General features: G+C 39.5%; 1 protein-coding gene across 8 annotated transcripts in view; it reads right to left on the bottom strand.

The window, feature by feature from the left end:
- LOC134221206 (uncharacterized) overlaps window positions 1–21,777 on the bottom strand; it is a 275,521-nt gene that overhangs the window by 198,708 nt on the left and 55,036 nt on the right. The gene's annotated exons all lie outside the window — the stretch shown is intronic.

The following is a 21,777-nucleotide window of genomic DNA, read 5'->3' as shown; positions in this document are numbered from 1 at the left end:
AGATAATTTTAAGGTTAGTAGGAAAACGGGGAATATTTTTAAGGAAGCTTACACGCTATCCAACTGAGTGCAACACTATGCAGATCAATGCTATGTTGTTGCGAAAAGAAAAGCTTATTTCATAGAAACCAATCGTAGTTTGGACAACAAAATAGTTTATTATTTATTGAAAAACTAAATGAATGGGATTTGGCTAATTTTATTAAATGGAATATAGCTTCTAATAGCTTGCTATATAATATGAGCGCCTTTTTCGAACAGCAATTTCCGCTCTTTCGCGTTTCAAAGGATTTATCTTTGAATATCGAAATTCGACAGACTCTATCGTAGAAAATCGATGCTGAACTTCGGAAGAATTAATTTCGAAATTTTCGATGTAGGTTGGAATACATTTCCTACAGGATATTGAATATTCAAAATTCTCAGGAAATAGCCGAAAATTCGAAATTGTTTTCCGTGGAAATTTGGAAGATTTTCTCCATGGGACACAGAAGAATTTCCACTGAAAATTCAAAATAGTTTTTTTCTTCTGGAAATTCGGAATAATTTCCACGAAAGAACTTGTCCGGAAAACACACATATTTTATTTCGTGAATTTTCAGAAGACGTTACCACTGAAAGTTTGTATACCTCGCACATCCGGAAGAGTTTCCATCGAAAATTGCAAGAATTAACTTCGGAAATTCGGATTAATTTCCCTCAAAATTCATAAGAATTTCTCCAAGAAATTCGAAAAAAATCCAATCGAAATTTGTAAGGAAATTTGAAAAAAAAAAAAAACGAGCAATGGGTAATGTTTTCAACATAACCGCGAGTAGACGTAGGACTTGTATAAACGTAGCGTATTTACATTTAAATTCTAACTTCTGGATCTATGGAGTTTGATTATAGTATATACTTCCATGCTGTGTAGAATTATCAGCAATTTGTTTATTCAAAACTTCTGGAAATAAAACTAATAATTAGAATTGCTTTGTTTCTAACTTTTAAGCCCTTATTTACTCAAGCAAATGTAGGGCATTTATAGATTTCTTATTGATGATAGTATTTGAAGTTTAAAAATTCTATTTATAAAATTTTCAAACTTGGGCAAAATCTGCTATTTTGGGGGAACTATCCCGTTTTCCAAACAAAGAAATACAGCACCAATTTCGTTGCTTCTTTTTGCTAACATGCGTGCTTACTGCTGAAAAATATCACAACAATAAGAAACAAGTCAAGGAGCAGAAACCATACTAAAATAGAGGAGGTACTGTTAATACGTCAACGGAAAAATTATTTAATGTTTTGATTCTCCGAGTCTACGTCAAATTTAATAATACAACTAGCTTTATGTACCCGGCCTTGCTCGGAATTGCCAGTTTGGTTTTCAGTTTTTTTCACAATCAGAAAAAGATAAAACCAAATGGTCAACAGAGTAATTGTGTTAACTTATTGATACTTCATAATTTGACTAAAAGAAGGCTTTTGGAAGCATTGACTGATCTTGAAAAAGGGGTCGTTGGTTTGAATAGCCTTATTCCTGGCAAACGTCAATTGCTAAAGAAGGAAAAACATCCAGCGATGAAAACTATTCCGGGCAAACGCCCATTTTTAAAGAAGGGATCACACTCACCATTGCCTTATTCCGGGCAAATGCCTACTTTTAAAGAAGCAATCACATCCACCATCCAAAAGGAAACACATTAGTCATTGCTTTTCACTGGGCAAACCATGATTCCGATGAAGGGTAACAATTATCATTGCTCTATACCCGGCAAATGTATGCTTTCTATGAAAGATTTTTCTGATGCTGTTCATAATTATCCCAAATGCCCTTCATGTCGAATGACCTTAGGCCAAATAGTGTTATGTTAATGGCATTTTCAGGAAAATGTCATATTCTGGGATATGTGTATCCGTAAGAATCATTTTTGGGAAATATCATTTTCGTTGAAGTCATTTTTGGGGAAATGTTATTACCGGGAAAATGTTATTGTCGAAGATTTGCTATTTTTGATGAGTTCGGGAAATTTGTTTTCAGAGCGTTGTACAATGTCAAAGATCCTCGAATGAACTAAATAAGAGGGATTTTAAATTAAGTCGTTTTCTAAACAATACCCAACCCCAAAAACCCACCGCACTCTAAAAGTTTCATATAATAGTTTTTAGCAGAAAATACGTGTTTACAAATTTGGTTTGAATTGACCCATGCGATAAAAATGTATACTAAACTGTTCGTTTAAGAAATATACCCTCTCTCTCATTCATCTATGGCACTCCTACCCAGTCTGATATAGTCTTCCTTAAACAGATAATATGGGTTCCAAATTTTGGTGCACATCGCTGAATTGATCGATAATTAAACAATACCCTCTCTCACACCCTCCCCTTCTAAAATGACCTACCCACATCCACTAAAACTGTTTGCTTAGGACATACAATATTTGATACAAATCGGTCTTTACGTTCAAGACTTACATTGAGTTGATCGATTGCTGAAGAATACCCCTCCCCTATACCCTCCCTTTTCCAAAGAGCATTCCTAACCACACTATCGTCGTCTCCTCAATATGAAGAATGTGTGTTCCAAATTAGATTGAAAACGGGCAATGGGTTCAGAAGTTACACTGAGTTGATCGATATCTAAGCAATACACCTCCCCTCACACCCTCCCCGATTTCCAAAAAGCCCTCCTATCGTCGTCTCCTTAAGATAAAGAATGTGTGTTCCAAATTTGGTTGAAATCGGCCAAGGGGTTCAAAAGGTACACTGACTTGATCAATAACTGAGCAATACTCCTCCCCCCCCACACCCTCCCTCTTTTCCAAAGAGCATCCCTAACCCCCATAGTCATCTCCCAAAGATAAAGAATGCGTGTTCCAAATTTGGTTGAAATCAGCGAAAAGGTTCAAAAGGTACACTGAGTTGGTCAATAACTAAACAAAACCCCGCCTCCCACACCCTCCCTCTTTTGTGTGTTCCAAATTTGGTTAAAATCGGTCAATGGGTTCAGAAGTTATGCTGGAACATACATACAAACATACATACAAACATACATACAAACATACAAACATTGAGTTTTATATATATATATATATATATATATATATATATATATATATATATATATATATATATATATATATATATATATAGATTTCTCGGAAAATGAAAAACAAAGAATAAGATAAAGTTTATTTAAATATTCTTCTGGAAATTATTTTTTGCGGACTTTTTTAAAAAGATTTACATGTAATACAGCGAAATTTTCTAATCTAAAATGGATATTAACATTATTGCTGATTGTGCATCTTTAATAAATGAAAGTAATTATTTTAATCAAATTTTTATTTTCATCATTGTAGTTGATTTTTTTGCTGGAGAATCAGAACTGTTATAGTATAACCATGTTTTAATGTACGTGTCGTTCAGTACCAAGCACAACTTAACATATGGTCAGTCATATGACATGACTCGTACCCATCACGGACTCATGTGGATTATGAAACCAATCACTTTTCGTGGATGAGCAGACCAAATCTTTCTAATTTTCTTCTTCTACATTCACCACCGCTGCCCTCGCTGCCTCAGCCATCATCGCCCTCTAGCCGTGAACTCCGAGCGATGCGATGTGCGATTGCATCCATCGCAACCGACACCACTGCATCCGACCATCATCAAGCATAGAATGACAAAAAATGCGCCCACTTCTTTCATGCATATTCGCAGACCCACCGGCAGTTCTACCGCTTGTGACTGCATGCTGTCGCTGTGTAGGTAAACAGCGAACGAACGAACGAAACAAAAAATGCGCGAGCCAAAAGCACGTCGGTACGCGCTGCTGTCACAAATTGTAGAGACTGGCACAAGGCAGGCACTGCTTCTTTTATACACAAAGAAAATCTTCCGGTAGACCCGAAGGCCCGTGACATACCGCATTTTGATGTCCGTGTTAGGAATGTACGGGATTGGTTACATATGAAATTTTTACTGGCTTTGACAAGAATTGAAATTTTCAATAGCTTATCGTTAATAATCTTAAGTTTTAATGAAATAGGCAAAATGGTGGAGAGTGTCCGAGTCGATTGATATATAAATCTTAAAAATCCATCGAAAGATAAAGGCGTTAGTAGCGTTCAAAATCTTCCCTTCCAGCGTAACGCTCTCGATTTCCAAAAATCTAAATGACACCCGGTATAGTAAAGAAAGACGTAAGTCCTACGTCAAAAAATCTCCAGGAATTCGGAAGAATTTCCCCCTGAAATGCAATAGACTTCGAGAGAATCTTCCCATGACTGCCAAACAAATTTCCTCATGAAATTAAAATAAAAATCTTATGGAAATTCGGAGTATTTTTTTGTGAAAATTCAGTAGAATTTCTTACTGAAATCAAAAATGATTTCCTCTGAAAATGCGTAAGAATTTGTTTGCAAGTTAAGAAGAACTACCCCTGAAAATCGGGTATACCCCGTTAGGCATAAGTACGTCTCCAAATTTGCACATGATTTCCAGGGGTCTGCGACGTTAGGCATAAGTACGTTAGGCATAAGTACGATAGGCATAAGTACGTTAGGCATAATGGATGTAAGGTATAAGGGACGTTAGGCATAATGTACATTAGAGGCAGAATTATGCCAAACGTCCATTATGCCTAATGTACATTATGCCTAACGTCCCTTATGCCTTACGTCCATTATGCCTAACATACTTATATCCCAAGCAACATCTCTTGTTTCTCATTGAGTAACAACAACTGTGGTGTGACTTACTAAAGGTCTGACTTATGCACAACGCGTCGTATTTGGAACTCCTTTGTGACACAGAAAGCGCTAGAGGTGGAGCCTATTTGCAACATCTTGCGGCTACAATGAAAATAAAAACACAAAAACCAACCGGGAATCGAACCATTGACCTTAGGATCTGCAACCTTCTACTATAACCATCACACCAACAATTCTATTTGGAGATTCTGCTACAAGTGCACTACATAAACAACAAAGTCAGTTGTAACTTCATTGTACCTTATACGGAACATGCAGGGAAGCTCAGCTGAGCTCAAAGTGTTTTGCAACATATCAGTAACATTATCGTAACAGCAATGAACCCAAGTGTTATTCATTCTGCAACTTATCTGTTTTGTTTCTGATATGAAACACATCGAATTTTAAACCACCCAAGAAGTCAGATGGGTAGAATATTGCGACGCCACTTAAACGGGAATGAAACATTGTGTTTTTCTGAAACTGGGAAGTGGCTTTAATGTGACTCGATGTATTACCAGTGTCTTCAATGGAATTTATTAGGAACAAACACCTATCTGAAAGATGTTGTGCGTGCTGCTTGGGACCCAAGTTGTATTCGGCAAATATGTTCAGGATCTTCTTCTTCTTCTTATTGGCATTACATCCCCACACTGGGACAGAGCCGCCTCGCAGCTTAGTGTTCATTAAGCACTTCCACAGTTATTAACTGCGAGGTTTCTAAGCCAGGTTACCATTTTTGCATTCGTATATCATGAGGCTAACACGATGATACTTGTATGCCCAGGGAAGTCGAGACAATTTCCAATCCGAAAATTGCCTAGACCGGCACCAGGAATCGAACCCAGCCACCCTCAGCATGGTCTTGCTTTGTAGCCGCGCGTCTTACCGCACGGCTAAGGAGGGCCCCAGGGTTCAGGATGTCCAGGACTACAAATCGGTGCTCAGTGCAATGCGAACTTCTTCCAAAAGGCGGCGCTAGTGATCAGTTATATTTGAGTATATTGTTCCATGTGAGATCTGATGTATTTTGAAGCGTAGTATTTTTGGCACACATGAATGTTGTGGTAGTAGACTCAAGTTTTTTGCTTTCTGTCTTGTTTCTGGCTACACGTATAGATTCAAAGGCCTTAACTCCAGGGATTTCTAGGATGAGGAAGAACATGTTCTAAGATCGCATTCTAATCTTTGTATTACAAATATGTTGATCTTTGGATATACGTGTAGAGTAGACCCAAACGTCTTAACTCCAAGGTTTTCTAGGATGACCTAAAACACGATGCAGGAGCAGGTTGAATACAAAGAAAACTTTTGGTAGACTCTACCACAACATTAATATTTGCCAAAAACACTACGCATCAAAACACACCAGATCTTCTATGGAAAAATATACTCCAATATAACTGTTCACTAGCGGCACCTCTTGTAGGATGTGCTTATTACAATAAGCACTGCTTTGCAGTCCTGGAGATCCTAAACAATTTTGCCGAATACAACTTGAGTGTATGTACGAAGGATCTCAAGCTAGAGCCACATGCAAGAATATTGCAAGCACACTAGCGCCGCCTAATTGTAAAATTCCTTATTATTTTTTCCGTCACAAGACAGTCCATTCCCACCAGATGAACTTTGCCAAAGACATAATTTTTACAAATTTCAAATTTGTGTGACAGACATATTTAAAATGTAGGAAATTCCTTATATCGGAATATCTTGATTTATTCTAAATTAATAATTTCATTTATACCACCACCTAGCCGCCAAGTTCTAAACTAATCAATGCCTCATGTCAAAGCACACGCCTGCCTGCATATTCTTCTTGAAAAACTGCAGCTCAAAATGGGTAGGATATTCAGATAATAGCAAACGAAGCATAAAAAACCACTGTTTTTACCCTTTTTTACAAGGCGAGGTATCCGCCCACCTATGATCAATATTAGGTTACGTCCTGAAAGATGATTAAATTATCTCTTGAAACTGCCCCAAAAATAGTTAGTTAACGATTTCAATTTGGGGTCAATATGACCCCAGATTACAGACAACGTAAGTTTTTTGATAAAAGCACACTGTAGCTCTTATTTTCAAGATTTTTAGAGCGAATTTGCACCTAAGAGACAGATCTTGTCGAGTTTTACCAAACTACCAAAAATTTGGAGAATCGGTTGCAAGCTATTGACCCCAGAGCACAGACAAAAGGTTAAATAGAGCTACTCTAACTAATACTAAAGCGTACGGGCACTTAATGGTTGAAACTGGTTTAGAAATAAACAGAAAGTAGAACTATGTCCGAAGAGCAAACAAAACATCTTAGATTAGGGATAACGTTAATGTTTACTTGCCCAAGAATCGTTGGGCAATCTAATTGACCTAGAAGAGTGGCGGCAATAAACAAAGCCCTCGCCGTATTTCTATACACTTACAGGAGCCCAGATGAATTAGTTGGCAACGATCGTGGTAATTCGGCAGCTGAACAGGGTTCGTCCATGGTAACTTGCGTAGTGCGGAGCGCAAAACCTGCGCTGTACCAACTTGATTCTTTCAACGCCATTGTTGTAGTTTGGGCTCCAAACTTGTTGCAGCGCGATAAAAGCAGTAAAACACTTTTAAGTAGTAGATGTCAGCGAAATTTATGGCGATTCTGAAGATGCATCCAAGAGCTTGAGAAGTTTTTGCTACAAGATGAGATGAGAGTTAGCAATCCAAGATTTCTCCCAAATCCTTGATATGGTCCACGCGTGTAATATTTGCATTCAGTAAACGATAACTGAAGTGAATCGGATTTTTTTTCCACGAAAAGGAAACTACTGAACATTTATTCTGGTGTACTATCATACGTTTGAGCCAGCACAATCTGCGAACAATTCAAGCTGCTGCTGGAGAAAGTAACAATCTTCAGTTCATCGAATAAGGCAAAACATCTTAAGGTCGCCTGCGATTGACAATCGCCATACTAACCAACGATGTACCACGCGCCTCCACACGTGTACTTTGGTGGCGTTTAACCATGAGTCTTCAGGCAGCCACTACTCATCAGCTTTTTTTTTAAGTGTTTATGTTATGAGTGCTAAACATGTTTGCGAAAATCTATACCGCGATCATGAAGGCATTGACTTTAGCATATTGGCTCCATAATTCCGATTGTATAATTTAACCGTATGCAATCTTAGCAAGAATACTGCAGCGCTATCATTCAAAAGGTATAATCAATGCTATAAGTTGACAACAATATTCATCAAACGGACCGCGATATAACATGATTCCGTCAATTAGGTTTTTTATTATTACCAGCAGCAGCAGACGATGATGACCTTGACCTTCCTGCCCCAGTCCTTCATATTCCCGTAAACCAACGCCGGGATCACGTGGTGGGTGGTGCATAAATCGATTTCCATTTTCCAGCATCCGGTGAGCGTAGCGTGAGTGTCATGTTGGCCCGCTGCCTGTCAAATTCATGAATGCCGGTCGCCTATTTGTCTGTCTGGGGACTGAGAAGACGAACGGGAACGAAATGTTTGCGACAGTGATGGATGGGTTCAAATATTTATGAGTGGATCATCCGTTCCATTACACTTGGAGTGAAGTATAATGGCTTAGCTTATGTTCAAATTTGTCTATGTTTACATTTGTCACAGATACATTTTCTTTTCTTCGGTAAATGGAAAAAATGTTAGATAAGCGAATGAAGCCATTTTACATTTCATTTATTCCCTGCGACAGCATTAATTTAGTCTTGTATTTTGTATTTCTCGAGAATGTGTGCGAAATAGATTCTAAATGACTCATCATGAACAAGTAGAAAAGGCGTAGCAAGGGTTTGACCGAAGCCATGCAGAAACCTGATGATGCGGTTAAAGCTGTTTCCTCCTTGATTCCAGCTAGCAAACAATTTCCTAATCAGCCTATGAAGTGTGCCATCCTTCCGAGTGGGAGCATGAAACAAGACAAAAATAAAAGGCAAAAACATGCTTTCACACAGCACATAACTGCAAAGCCGGTCAAAATAAGACTACATTGTGCCGGGAAAATGTCGCTTCAATTCTGATTGCGGGCAACAAACAGGAGGTGGGCAAACACAGATAGCAGTAGTTTTACTGGTTGAGTACTTGAACCGTCCTCCGGTCGGCGGACGAGACAACGGAGGGAAAAAGGATGACTCAGATTCGCAAAATCCGATGCTGTGCTCCTGTGTCACACATGCGATGCGGGAGACACCATAAACTGGAACAGATGAAAACAGACTACCAAACTTATGTTGAATCATAACTTTCCGCTCACTTGTGGCACGTGGCAGCAGTTTGCACATAAATGTAACCAACTTTACAGAGCACCGGCTACGTATAATATCATACGAGTCATCCATGGGGTAATGAACGTATTTTGAACCGCTTTAGGAAGCTGACGAAACATATGTTATGACATCTCAAAAGGAATATGTAACTGTTGTGGAGTCCAAGAAAGCGATCAAACAGCACGAAAAATCTCGAAAATCGTAATATTCGATAGTAACACAAATGAAATGGTGTACAAAATGGAACTGAGTAATACTCTGATAAATGATTATTTATTTTGTGTTGATAAAAAGTTTTTGTTCAAGTGTACCTATTAATGTGGGACAGAGTGTATAACTAACGTTTTTGCGAAGATCTGGACCTCGCGAAAACGAGAAATTGAATCAAACATTTTCATCTAGCGGATTTCTACCATTTCTAGACTTTTTCATACAAATTGTATAGATTAGTAAAAACGCTTGTTTAAATTTATAAAAAACGTGTCTATATAAAAATGTTTATCGACCACATCAACAACATTACCGTAATTAAACGTTTGATAAACGTGTAAAAAACATTAATTGAATCCGGTGATGCAGATCCAACATAAATGTTTACCCAGCGATAAATCTCATCCTTCGTTAGTCAACACATCACGAGAGTCAGAATGCTCATACCCGGATGAATGGGTTAGCCAAAATTCACGCATCATATATCACAAATGTACTGTGAAAAGCGGCTCAAGCGCCCAATCAATGTTTAGGTATGTGCACACAACGCCCTATGAACTAGATTTAGATTTCACTGACCCGGTAGGTTAAAAATCGATTCGCCCCAATACAGTGGTTCATTCGGTAGGACCGAAGATCATTAACGCCGAAAACCCGGTCACTCGTTACTAATTAGGTTTTCACTTTGGTTCCCGGCGGGTTGACCTAGACTATTTGTAGCCAGGAGAAATGAGCGTAAAACGAACAAAAAATAGAGTGACATTATCCAAAAATTGTTATTACCATTACATGATTCTTTAAAAGTATATTTCACAATTTATGAGCACTTCCAGTCATTAGGAAAATAAATGTAGTTTGAGAAGAGCGCGGAGACATGGTTTACTGGGGTCACTAAACATGAGTCCCTTAAATGTCCAAATCGCATTCAATATAACAGATGTCGGATTATTGTAAAAAAAAAATAAAAAGAATGTATTATGGTAATTCATATGCGATTCATTTCATATAATTAAGTACACCCAGGTTTTTTCGCACGTTTTTTTGAAGTTTTTTTACACGAATTTTTGAATTGACGCGATAGCAAGCTTGTATCTTTTTGAATGGAACACGTAAACAAAGCGTTTATGAACTCGTGAACTAACAAGATCACGGTGTATTTTTAGTCACGGTTTCGGGAACAACAGTCACGTTTTCTGGAAAGTTCAAGACGACCGAATTCCGGCTTATTAAAAGGTCCGGAAATGCATGCAATATGGGTATTGCTGGAGTGAGATCGATGAGTCGAAATCTGAAATCGATTACTTCGCAAATAAAACGGATAAAATATTCTGTAATTTTCAATGCATTGTCATGCAAATATTTTGAACATGCAAATAATCGCAACATTCAATAGAACTTACTGCTACTTTAAGCCGAAGTAAATCTAATCTGAGCTAGTTTTTTGGACAATTAAATCCAATATGAATGCATCTTCTTCTTATTGGCATTACATCCCCACAGTGGGACAGAGCTGCCTCGCAGCTTAGTATTCATTCAGCACTTCCACAGTTATTAACTGCAAGGTTTCTAAGCCAAGTTACCATTTTTGCATTCGTATATCATGAGGCTAACACGATGATACTTGTATGCCCAGGGAAGTCGAGACAATTTCCAATCCGAAAATTGCCTAGACCGGCACCGGAAATCGAACCCAGCCACCCTCAGCATGGTCTTGCTTTGTAGCCGCGCGTCTCACCGCACGGCTAAAGAGGGCCCATAAAATGTATGAATGCATACTAAAACTTTATTCGTTCATTGCGTTTTTCAATAAATTTTCAATATTTTTCGCCGTGAACCAAAGCTCTTTGTGTATTCCAGAGCTTCGTTGGATCGACAATTTTATGATAAAAGTGAACAACGTAGGAGAACAATTCAAATGTTTCGTTTCAAATAAAGTAAAACTTCTAGTTAAAGAACTAAAGACACTTTATCGAGAGAATCGACTAACCAGCCAATAGCTTCAAGATTTCGTAATAAATTATAGATGATTTGAAACTCGTTGCAGATCTATATTTAGCTCAAGCAATGCCACCAAGTTCGTGTTTCCAGAGGTGTAAATAATTGATGAAACCACTGCCTTTAACTGAATTTGGCTGTGCCCGACGCCCGTACCTTTTGAATAGCTTGCTTCTAGAATAAATTGCATGTGGAAAACTTCTCTTGGTCAAAAGAAAAGAAGACGATAGAAAAAGCTATACCAATCATGATCCGCCTATGTACTTTACTGTGAACTCATCAACTCCGTAGAACTTAAACCAAACAGAGCCCACGAAGAAAATTCCCGTGAAACATCTCATTTGATGACGACGAAAGAAGCATAACTTTGCTCTTTGGGAGTCGCTTTTGTTTTCTACCGAACAATCGGAAGTGCTGCGCACAAGGAAGTGGCATGACCGTAGCGCTGTTAAAAAATGAACATTGCTGCTATTGTTGCCATTCCTTGTTTCTAGGTACTTGTATGAGATCCTCGAAAGATGAAAAAATGGGGAACGGTAGACTAATATGCACCCAAAAGGTTATTTCGATGCTACACTCAGTATGTATTTAAATATCGAATCACTTCAACAGCTGATGCAAAATTAAAAAGACTGACTCAAAACAACTAGATTGTTTGGAAGTTTGGAACTTATCAAATGCATTGATATTGTGTTGTAATAAGGAACATTTGCATGAGAAATTAAATAATTGGCATAAGAATGATAAAAAATAATTTTAATGCATAGCAAAAGACTATTTTCAAACTTATTACAGCTCGGAATCTGAGAAATGTTGCATTGTTTTTAAAATATTTGCTCGAAAGACTGCATTTGAAATGATTTTACAAATGAGTTTATGTTTCGAACCATTTTCCCCTCACTGGTGCAAATCAGTCTAGTCTTCTCTACATTCCCTTCCTCAAACATTGAGATCTTGCTCTGTTTAATTTTAAAGGATGCACTATGCTTTACGTCTGGATTGAAAATTTTCATTAAAAACTATCGTCTGGTCTGGATCATGTGACGCAAGCGTAACATTAGGGGGTGGAAAGAATGGCAAAAGTGTCCACTACGGAGAGTTTGTTTAATTTCTTAATGGAAGTACTGTCACTAGCAGAATGATAAGTAAATATTCTTTTACTCGAACCTGTGAGCATTTTCTGCAATCGATATCTACATTTAGCTCCATACCACCATGTTCGTGTTCTGAGATATCTAAATAATTGATGAATCTGTTTCCTTTGCACAAGAAAGCAACGGGAGTCTGAATCATGCATCCACGAGAGCACACGCTTTCGGAAACAACTAGTTGAACCAGACAACGCCACAACAAGTTATTCCGAGTTGGAGTCCACCCGTGGGAATTGATGAGAATTGTGGAGGGGAAAACAGGTGAAAAACTTTGATCCAAGTCCTGGCTGGTATAAATCAACTGTGAAAAGAAAAACCAAGCATTCTAGTTCTTAGTTAGGAGGTATATGATTTCAGACTTTTTAAGCTGCGATGGGTCGATAAGAAAGCATTCGCCATACTTTGCCGAATCGGATAGATGAATCATCAGAATGTCATCTTATTAATTTCGCTTAACTTAGCAGACGATGAGGAAAAAAGAATTAACTGTATCATCCACTTTGGGCTGAATCATTCAATTTTGGCTAAATCATTCACCTTGGGCTGATAATAAAAAGTACATGCAATAGACAAAGTGTCGCTATAATAGTTCTGAATTTCGGCTGAACTTATTCTAATTATTTTGACGAACTTTCGACCAAGTCACGTAATTGTGAAAAATGGTGTTTTGGGAATATCTTCAACATCTTGCAACATCTTGCAACATACGTTTCCCGATGAAAACAAATCCTATCTTTTCTATGCGCTTGAAAGAGAAAGATGATTAAACGTCAGCAACCCTTATGCTTCAATGGATTAATTATGTAAATTATATTTAAGTATGTAAGAATTCGATGAGTGTAAGTAACAAAAATGAGTTTTGAGATAATAAGCTGCACAATTTTAACATTTTATTACTCCAGAATAGAATAAATTAAAAAGCATATCAATTTTTTATTAATGAAATTAGCATAAACCTTGGAGACAACTCAAAAGTATTATCAACATATAGCCGCAATGCTGATTCTATCATGAATGCTTATTAATCAGATCTTCCTCACCTCATCTTTAGCAAACAATTTCCCATCGAATCGAGCAGACCAAACCTAATTATAACGAGATTAAAAGGAGATTTGCTTCGTTCGACTGAGTTTGAGTGGCAGACAGCGTGGTCGAGACTCCTGATCTGTCGAAAAGCACAAAAAATGGTTCGTGTGGGAATGGAAGCAAACAGAATTCCGAGATTGGTATTTATTTGGGTTTGGATTATTAGCCTTTTATTTTCGTTTGAACGATTTGGAATGAGATCCTGGAACAGGTAAATCCTACTGCCAGTAAATGATGTTTGCACCTTTTTTATAGAAAAACGATTCTGCGAAACAAAGTTGCTATCGTCACGTAATATCATAACTCTGATGATGAAAGGTGTATTCAGACGGCAAATATGGTACAGTCAAAGTTGTCTGAAGCTATTGCTATTACTTGGGTTGAATTTCCGAGATTTTTTTTTCCAGAAGCTAGATATAAAAACATCCATACATGAGAGATGACTCACTTGTTTCGCTTGAATGTTCCTATGACTCTGTCAAACAGAGCAATGTTCTAAATCTGTAATCCGAGTTGTGGGAGCCCTATTTAGAGCGATGTACTTTTGTAAACCATATAAGACCGCTCAGTCGTTAAGGGATCATAATTTTTTTTTGTTTTCTTTAAGACATTTTTCACCATTATAGTGAAAAATATTGAACATCTCATCATTGAAATTTGTGGACTTTGCTTATCTTAGTAAGATAAAACCATGAAGTAAACTAGAAAAAAGTGTTGGTAAATTTGTCAACTGACACGCAGATAATGCTTTATATTACTGTCCGTAGCTTTGAGTATCTGTACGATTTGAGGTTGAAGTGGGCCATTTTATTGGTATTTACATAGATGCTACTCCCTGATGGATTAGAATTTGCTAAATTGTACAGAGAACCAAATGAATTGGGCTTGGGTTGTAACGATTTAGTTATTGTGCCACGAATGCTTAAATATTAGTCTTTGGGTCTGGTTAAAAGTTATAATAATAACATCACACAAAATAAGGATTTTCGAAAAGTATTCTCTATCTATACTTATGGTTGCAGCCTATTATTTATGATCAGATTCAATCATATATAAGTCACAGTCGCTTATTTGTGACATATCTAACCCTAAAACCGACCAAACGCAAACTCGTTATTATTGTAGATCCAGTTGAAAACCGAACTGAGCTCTCGCGACAATCGCATTTTCTCCCATTTCCAAATGTCGCAAATGCATCGCGAGTGGTGCGCATAATGGCGCACGGCTATGAGATAGATGCGCACCACTCGCGACGCAGTTGCGACATTTGGAAATGGGAGAAACTGCGATTGTCGCGAGAGCTCAGTTCGGTTTTTAACTGGATCTACAATAGTCTTCCGGGACTCGCTTCTGTTGTGGACGAGAAGCGTGCTTTTTTCGAAGGTGTTGTACTTTTTACAACGGAGCGAGTCCCCGAAGGGTAATATATCAGCCGCAGCTCGGTCGTTCTGCGACTTTCCGTCAACTCCTCTAGCGTCAACAATTCTTATTGGCTAGTATGTAACACTAACGTCCTCATGTTCTTCTTCTTTCTAAAGTGAAAGCAAAATAAAAAGAATAGAAAAATCCTGAAATCTTATTTTGGACTGATAATCGCCCAATTTTGGGAGAGCATCGGCCGGTTCACACTGCTGAATTTTTCGCATCAACAAGCCTCTTTTTCACGATGCATTGATGAACTAACCCTGGACGATACTGCAGAAGACCCACAGTCTAGGTCCTGCGATGATACGTCGTTCTTTGAAGTCCTGGATGAAACCGCTAGCTTTTCTGATTACTCCACCGTTCGTAACTTTGCCTCACCAGTTCTCGCAATGAAGCTTCATACATGCCACTTAGCCGCACTTCCTGTTTCATCGGGTAAGTTTTACAGTGGTGTATGTCCCGCCGAAGCATCGGAAGATACTTTACCATTTTTGAAGAGTTATTCCCATCCGCAGTTTAAAACGGTTTCGACTCTTTTGTCCGACGACCGAAATCGGTTCACCGTACCTGCCTTCGGACCCGCTTATCACCAAGGACGCAAAACAATATCAAGCTTTTTGGAAGCCCCGAAGTCTCCCTTCGCTACACCGCGACGCATCGTAGAAAGCACATTGGAGACTCCTTCTAGGATCGACACAGTCCCGCCTTATGCAGTCATCGGTCATCGGAGTCGTCGCAGGTCCTGTTGTCGAATCTGTCGATGGGGTTCTCCAGCCTGCTTCACTAGGCAAGTACCAATACGTTGAAGAACCAACTCTTCCTGATCGGATTTCCGCTTCTAGTGCCCGTTTGTCAATAAACAATCAAGTTTTACCATCATTTGACCTTGATCACGACGATTTCCGTGGTTTCTCTTCAATGATTCCACATCTCAATTAACTCGCTGATTTCTTACCGACTCCGGGACGCACTGCAGCAAACATTGAGGAAGATTCCAACCCACCCAGCTCGGATGCGCCTTTGCTGTCATCGTTCGTCAGCCGTCCTGCTCCCGTGTCTGGGCCTGTGGAAGGGGTCTTCCAAGTCGCATCTAACGGCAAGTACACTAAGATTCCGAACAATTCAAACGATGATATGATTTCCGCTTCTAGTTCTTCGACGATTGGACAGCAACAACCAAGCAACCAATTGTGGGGTTTGAGTAAAATGCCTTCAGCGTGTGTTAATAAAATCACACATCAGCGTGTCGATCGGCGGGCAGCAAGCCATGACTTTGCCTCTTCCAGTCAGACCTCCGCGGTGATGCACACGCATAACTTCGTTCCGGTCATTGAGGGCCACACACTTTGGCGATCCTGCCAGTCTAGTTTGTGAATCCTGTCGCTGATTTTCATGAGGTGAGTTGAATTCAAGTGATTAAATTGTGACGAGTGATATATTTCAGTTTGCAAAATCACAAGGCGCGTCTCGATGACCGTCGGGAAATGGTATGTGGTTTGTTAAATCACAAGACGCGTCTCGAAGATCGTCGGAAAATGGTTTGTGGTTTGCTAAATCACAAGACGCGTCCGGGAAATGGTTTGTGGTTTGCAAAATCACAAGCCGCGTCTCGAAGACCGTCGGAAAATGGTTTGTGGTTTTCTAAATCACAAGACGCGTCTCAAAGACCGTCGGAAAATGGTATGTGGTTTGTTAAATCACAAGACGCGTCTCGAAGACTGTCGGAAAATTGTTTGTGGTTTGCTAAATCACAAGACGCGTCTCGAAGACCGTCGTAAAATGCTTTGTGGTTTGCAAAATCACAAGACGCGTCTCGAAGACCGTCGGAAAATGGTTTGTGGTTTGCAAAATCACAAGACGCGTCTCAAAGACCGTCGGAAAATGTTTTGTGGTTTGCTAAATCACAAGACGCGTCTCAAAGACCGTCGGAAAATGGTTTGTGGTTTGCTAAATCACAAGACGCGTCTCGAAAACCGTCGGAAAATGTTTTGTGGTTTGCTAAATCACAAGACGCGTCTCGAAGACCGTCGGAAAATGGTTTGTGGTTTGCTAAATCACAAGACGCGTCTCGAAAACCGTCGGAAAATGGTTTGTGGTTTGCAAAATCACAAGACGCGTCTCGAAGACCGTCGGAAAATTGTTTGTGGTTTGCAAAATCACAAGACGCGTCTCGAAGACCGTCGGAAAATGGTTTGTGGTTTGCAAAATCACAAGACGCGTCTCGAAGACCGTCGGAAAATTGTTTGTGGTTTGCAAAATCACAAGACGCGTCTCAAAGACCGTCGGAAAATGGTTTGTGGTTTGCTAAATCACAAGACGCGTCTCAAAGACCGTCGGAAAATGGTTTGTGGTTTGCTAAATCACAAGACGCGTCTCGAAGACCGTCGGAAAATGTTTTGTGGTTTGCTAAATCACAAGACGCGTCTCGAAGACCGTCGGAAAATGGTTTGTGGTTTGCTAAATCACAAGACGCGTCTCGAAAACCGTCGGAAAATGTTTTGTGGTTTGCTAAATCACAAGACGCGTCTCAAAGACCGTCGGAAAATGGTTTGTGGTTTGCTAAATCACAAGACGCGTCTCGAAAACCGTCGGAAAATGTTTTGTGGTTTGCTAAATCACAAGACGCGTCTCGAAGACCGTCGGAAAATGGTTTGTGGTTTGCTAAATCACAAGACGCGTCTCGAAAACCGTCGGAAAATGGTTTGTAGTTTGCAAAATCACAAGACGCGTCTCGAAGACCGTCGGAAAATGGTTTGTGGTTTGCTAAATCACAAGACGCGTCTCGAAGACCGTCGGAAAATGTTTTGTGGTTTGCTAAATCACAAGACGCGTCTCGAAGACCGTCGGAAAAAGGTTTGTGGTTTTCTAAATCACAAGACGCGTCTCGAAAACCGTCGGAAAATGTTATGTGGTTTGCTAAATCACAAGGCGCGTCTCGAAGACCGTCGGAAAATGGTTTGTGGTTTGCAAAATTACAAGACGCGTCTCGAAAACCGTCGAAAAATGGTTTGTGGTGGCGCTTCTGAAATACCGCTGGGAAAATGGTTTGTGGTTTGAAGAACATCAAAGCCTCGCCTGGAAGATCATAAGAAATTGGTTTGTGGTTTGCAAAATTACAATGCGCTTCTGGACGATCGGTGGAAATGGTTTGTGGTTTAGAAAACTATAAGGCGTGTCTGTAATGTGGCCGAAAAAAGTATTGGATTAGCAAGGAGAATCGAACTTTGGTCCGCAGAGTGAAAGCTCTTCTCGTACGCCACTCGGACATTTTTACCTCTCCAGTGAAACCTCAATTTATTTCCAAAACGTACGTGGAGTGCGGACGAAAATTGATGAGCTGTTGTTTCTTGAGACTGGTCTTGATGAGTGCATTACTTCTCTTCAGCTATTCGGTACTTCCTACAACGTATATCGAAGCGATCGTTGTGCTTTGAACAGTCTTAAATGGCGTTTCGGAGGTGTGCTCTTCGCTGTTGCTCAACAATACATTACCTCGTCGATCGATTTGATGAATGGTCAATCATTAGTGCAAGTAAGCGTATCGTTTGACATCAAGGGGCAACAATTATGGTTAATGGCTGTCTACATTCCACCCGATCAAAGTCAAAATGTTTCGTTAATTAACGCTCACATCGCCTCTGCACAGAAGCTTCACGAAAAAGGATCATCCGACGACAAAGTTATTATTTTTGGGGACTATAATCAACTGCGTTTGTACTGGTCTGAACAACCCAGAGGTATATGTTAGGATTTTTCTGTTTCACTTTCTTTTGCGGTTTCTACAATGGTTGATGGTTTTGATTTCCTTAATATGATGCAAGGTAACTCTGAGTACAATCACCTTGGTAGAGTGCTCGATCTGGTTTACTTCTCGTGCGACCATGACGTTAATGTAAAGAGAGCGGTTACTACTCTATTGCCCATTGATCCACACCATCCTCCGTAATATGTTGCGGTTACTACTCCTATAAGAAATATTCCCTTTGTCATGATGACATTTCGACGTTTAAACTACCGTCGTATTAACTTTCGAAGCACTAACAGAGTATTTGTCGAACATTGACTGGGCTACAATATTCCAAGACTCTAACGATGTAGACGAAATCGCTGTGCGTTTCTGCGATACTTTGTGCACGTGGCTTAATGAGAACCTACTGACGATTAGACCACCTGGTAAACCAGCTTAGGATACCTCGGAGCTACGTAGATGAAAGCGTCAGCGAAATGCCAAACAAAGGTTACTGCGAAAATAATCGGTCTTTCAGCTTCATAAACTCGAAAAGAACTGGACGATTCTGAATCTATGTCAGCACAAGAGTCTTGTGCGATGTTTGCCAAACATTTCGCATCAGTTTTTTCTTCTCGCATCACGTCCCAAACGGAAGCTAATGCGGCAGCTTCTAGTTTACCTGCTGACGCTGTTGATATGAACATATTTGCAGAGATCCTCCGTACCTGGAGCGTTGGCGGCTCCTGGGACTTGATACGTTGCTGCGAAAGATCCAGCAAGCTTCACTAGTTGCTAAAATATTAATAGGTGAGATTGATGCTTCTGAACTCCTGTCCTGCATCGAATCTCGTACCTGGTAGACAACTGCGATCTTCGTCTTTGCTGATGACCAGATTCCATCAAACGACATACGGATTAAATTGAAATTGACGATATACGGATTCCATGAGCCGCTTACATCGTTTGTTCGAATTTTCTCTTTAGTAGACGATCTCTTCAATTTTGGGGAAAACTGTGGACTGTTCATTAGTAGGTTAGAAAGGTCCGCAAGACTAAATTAGTTATCTAAGACATTCATGTAGACTACTGTCAGATAAATTAAATGAATGACAAACGCTCGATAGACTTATTTTTGGCGAATAGTTCTAAGTGGTGCAATTTTATTCCGAACGCTCTTTATCCACTATGCACAAACCTGGCATGTCCTTATCAATTCAATGAATCCAAATTCACCAAGCCTAGCATGAAATAAATTAAAATAATTAGACAGATCCCGACCAGTAGATGATAACAGATTTATTTCAGAACTAGTTATTCTGTTACAGCTTTTTTTTATAACGAAGGTTGTTGTACATGTATCATTAGTACCTAGTTAAAATAACAAAAATTGTAACAAAATGTCTTCTAGTTTCAACAAAAACGTTACTTAATATGTTCTCAATTGAACACAAATATAACTCGATGTGTTATATGAAAAGTGAAAACAACTAAAATTCATACAAATTATGTAATTGAAAAGATCAAAATAATCACTAGTTGCGTTAAAAGTATTGCTATACGTTTTAATTATTTCACATTATTTCACATAACACACGAAAGTTCTATGGAAGTTGAACCGTTTACGTAAGGGCCCCGTGCCACAGCCCGATATGTATAAGGACATACACGGGAACCTTCTTACAAACGAGCGTGAGGTGATCCAAATGCACGAAAATGGATTTCCGGATAAACTGATACGGTTGATCAAGGCGACGATGGATCGATGCGTAGTTCGAGTTTCAGGAGCATTCTCGAGTTCTTTCGAAACGCGCAAAGGTTTACGGCAAGGTGATGGTCTTTCGTGTCCGCCATTCAACATAGCTCTGGATTGAGTAATACGAAGAGTAGGGATTGACACGAGTGGTATGATTTTCATGAAGTCCGTCCAGTTATTTGGTTTCGCCGACGACATTGATATCATGGCACGTAACTTTGAGAGGATGGAGGAAGCCTACATCAGACTGAAAAGCGAAGCTAAACGGATTGGATTAGTCATCAACACGTCGAAGACGAAGTACATGATAGGAAGAGGCTTAATAGAGGTCAATGTAAGCCACCCACCACGAGTTTCTATCGGTTGTGACGAAATCGAGGTGGTTGAAGAATTCGTGTACTTGGGCTCACTGGTGACCGCCGATAACGATACCAGCAGAGAAATTCGGAGGCGCATATTGGCTGGAAATCGTAAGTACTTTGGACTCCGTAAGACGCTCCGAACGAATAGAGTTCGCCGCCGTACCAAACTGACTATCTACAAAACGCTTATGAGACTGGTAGTTCTTTACGTACACGAGACCTGGACGATGCTCGTGGAGGACCAACGCGCACTGGGAGTTTTTGAAAGAAAAGTGTTGCGTACCATCTATGGTGGGGTGCAGATGGCGGACGGTACGTGGAGGAGGCGAATGAACCACGAGTTGCATCAGCTGTTGGGAGAACCATCCATCGTTCACACCGCGAAAATCGGAAGACTGCGGTGGGCCAGGCACGTAGCCAGAATGTCGGACAGTAATTCGGTGAAAATGGTTCTCGATAACGATTCGACGGGACCAAGAAGGCGAGGTGTACAGCGGGCAAGGTGGATCGATCAGGTGGAGGACGATTTGCGGACCCTCTGCAAACTGCGTGGTTGGCGAAGTGCAGCCATGGACCGAGCTGAATGGAGAAGACTTTTATGTGCAGCACAGGCTACTCCGGCCTTAGTCTGATAATAAATAAATAAATAATTTCACATTTTGTTATAATCTTGTTTTGACGATCATGGAATTTTCTTTTTTCATCCAGAACAGACAATTTACAACAAAATTATTACAGGTATTGTTATTTGTAACACAAATTGATATAATTATGATATAATTTTGTTATGACTAAGTGGAAGGGAAGTTACAGTCAATTTTATTACCGTTGCTCAACTAAGTAATGATTCTTGCATGTCTTGAAATCGAATATAAAACTTTAATCCAGGATATTGCAGAACATTTTTTTAACCTTTGAATGTTCGGTTTGATATGCATTGAAATAACATTGCTATGCAATATACTTTTCACAATGCAAAGTGTTACTAAATTGTATTTTCCCATCGTTTGAAACCAAGTTGGCACTTATCCATAG

Source organism: Armigeres subalbatus, chromosome 3 (genome assembly GCF_024139115.2).
Source record: "Armigeres subalbatus isolate Guangzhou_Male chromosome 3, GZ_Asu_2, whole genome shotgun sequence".
NCBI lineage: Eukaryota > Metazoa > Arthropoda > Insecta > Diptera > Culicidae > Armigeres > Armigeres subalbatus.
The sequence above is the reverse complement of the archived record's forward strand: the minus strand, read 5'-3'. Positions and strand labels throughout refer to the sequence as shown.